General features: G+C 81.6%; 1 non-coding gene across 1 annotated transcript; it reads right to left on the bottom strand.

Annotated features, from left to right (window-relative positions):
• Positions 1-95: 95 nt before the first annotated feature.
• LOC143173778 (5.8S ribosomal RNA) lies at positions 96-248 on the bottom strand. Its single transcript, XR_012997767.1, has one exon. It is a non-coding gene; the product is annotated as a 5.8S ribosomal RNA (ribosomal RNA).
• Between the last annotated feature and the right edge of the window lie 2,252 nt (positions 249-2,500).

Raw genomic sequence — 2,500 nt, 5'->3', positions numbered from 1 at the left:
GGCCGCCGCGCGCGGGCCTGCGAGCCGCCCCAGCCGCGCCGCTGCGCCCGCCGCCCGCCCAGGGGCGGCGGCCCAGGCGGCGATTGATCGTCAAGCGACGCTCAGACAGGCGTAGCCCCGGGAGGAACCCGGGGCCGCAAGTGCGTTCGAAGTGTCGATGATCAATGTGTCCTGCAATTCACATTAATTCTCGCAGCTAGCTGCGTTCTTCATCGACGCACGAGCCGAGTGATCCACCGCTAAGAGTTGTCTGCTTTTCGGCACCGCCCCGCGCGCGCGGGGGGACCGGGACCGCTCCCCGAGAGCGGCCCCTCTCTGAGGACGGCCCACCGCCCGACCGCCCCACCGCCCCCCTCCGCCCGCGCGGAGGGGGCGCGACGCGGCGCGACGCGGCGGAGAGGCCTCGCCTCGCCTGACCGTACGAGCACACTGAGGAGGAGGGGGGGAGAGGAAGGGGGAACGGAACGGAAAACCCCGAACGGCAAGGGCGGGGAGCCCGCGCTCCCGACCGACCTGGGAAACGCACCTTGCCCTCGCTTCGGAGCCGGCCCAGGCGCCCGGGCTCGGCCCGGGCTCCGCACGGAGGAGGCGGCGGCGCGCACGGCCGCGCCCCGCCTGCCCGCCTCGCTCGGGACACGGAGGCTGCTGCCGCCGACGACGACGGCGACGGGCGGCAGCGGGGCGCCCCGCCGGCCCCGCGCGCGCCTCCGCGACAACCACGCCGCGCTACGACAGCCGCCTAGCCCCAACCCACGGCTCGCCCCGACGGCACCTCCGCGGCTCCGCCGCCGCGCCGGAGGCGGCAACCGCCGGAGCCCGAGACGGCGACGCACCGCCCGCGGAACCGCCGGACGGCGCCCGCCGCCGCGCCGCGGCGGCCGCCCTCCCGGCGCCGCCGCCGCCGCTTCTCGCCTCGGCCCCTTCCGCGGGCACGCGCCGGGCGGAAGGCGGACGGCGCTAAGCCGGGGGCGGCGCCCGCTCTCCCCGTTTCCACGCGGAGACCGGGAGTGGGACGCCCCCGACCGCCCGACCGACCGCCCGGCACGGCCGGGAAGGGCGGCAGGGAAGCGACGGGCGGGGCCCGGGCCGGGACAGCCGCGCGGCCGGCGGCGGGCGCCCTCCGGCCGACCGACACGCCGAGCGGCGACGCCGCCGCTCGGACGGGGGGTGCCGCCCTCGCCGGCGGCTAGCGGCGGGACACCGCCGAGCAGCTCGCCGGGGCTGGGAAGGAGCGGAGCGCAGCGCGCCGCGGCGCCGCGACGGAGGCGCGGCGGCCCGGCGGCCGCCCGGCGAGCCCCCGCCGCGGGGACTCGCCGCCCCGGCGGAGAGCCCGCGCTCCCGCCGGGGTCGCCCGTTGCGAGGCAGGCAGGCCGGCCACGGCCGGCTACCCCGCCGCGGTCTCTCCGCCGAGACCGGACCGCGGAGAGGGGGGGGCAGCGGGACCCCCTCCCCGGCACGGCACGGCCGCCCGCGGGACGAGCGCGGGCGGCGGCGTCCGCACGGGGGGCTTCGGGGAGCAACTCCCGCCCCTCGAGGCGCCACCGCCCGGCCGAACCCGCGGGCCGCGCCGAGCCGCCCGCGTCTTTAAACCTCCGCCCGGCTCCGCGGCCTTCGGCCCCCGGGCTCGCCGAGGGAGGGCCGCGGAAGCGCGGACGCTAGGTACCTGGCCCTGGGGCGAGGGAAACGACCTGCAGGCCCCGCGGGGGTGCCTCCCCCGCTGCCGCCCTCGGGGGAGCGTCCGCCCGCGGGGGCGCGCCCGACATCCGCCGCCATCACCTCGGCCTCCTTCCCGGGGCCCGGGGTTTCCCTCAGTAGCCCGGCGCTGCGCCCGGGAGGAGAGCCGTGGCTCGGGCCGCCCGCTGGCGCGGGGCGCGACCCGGCGGGGGCCTCGCCCGCCGAAGGCGGCGGCGGCGGCGCCCGTCCGCGCCTCCGGCTCCCCCGCAGGGGAGGGGAGGCGAGGCGGGGGTGCCGCCGCGCCGCACGGCGCCGCGCGCCAGCCCGGAACGCCCGGAGGCCTCGCCCTGCGCGGCCGGCCGGACGGCAGGGCGGGCTGCTCCGCAGCAGCCCGCCCCGGTGCGGGGAGGGCCGGGGGAGCCGCCCCCCCCGACCCCGAAGGCCCTCTCTCTCTCGCCGCTCGCACCTGCCGGCCCCGCGGCGTCGGCGTCGCCGCCGGTCGCCGCTTCCTCCTCCGGCTCGAGCGGGCTCGGCCGGCGGGGCTCGTCACACCCCGCGCCGGCAGCCCCCCCCCTTCCCGCGCGCCGCCGCCCGCGCTCTGACCGGCACGCGGACGCCGGCCGGCGGCGGGGGCCAGCGGAGGCGAGAGGCGGGGGGAGCGGCGGGGACGCGGCGGTCCCCGCCGACCGGGCAACGCGCGCGCGCGCGTCGGAGAGAAGCGGCGCAGGCGGCGGCGGCGGCAGCGGGCCGTGGGCCGGCGAGCGAGACGAGAGCGCCTCCGGGAGGGGCCGTGCCGGGACCCCTCCCCTCCCGCACGCACGCGGCT

The sequence above is a fragment of the Aptenodytes patagonicus genome, unplaced genomic scaffold, assembly GCF_965638725.1.
Source record: "Aptenodytes patagonicus unplaced genomic scaffold, bAptPat1.pri.cur scaffold_272, whole genome shotgun sequence".
In the NCBI taxonomy this organism is placed as follows: domain Eukaryota; kingdom Metazoa; phylum Chordata; class Aves; order Sphenisciformes; family Spheniscidae; genus Aptenodytes; species Aptenodytes patagonicus.
The sequence above is the reverse complement of the archived record's forward strand: the minus strand, read 5'-3'. Positions and strand labels throughout refer to the sequence as shown.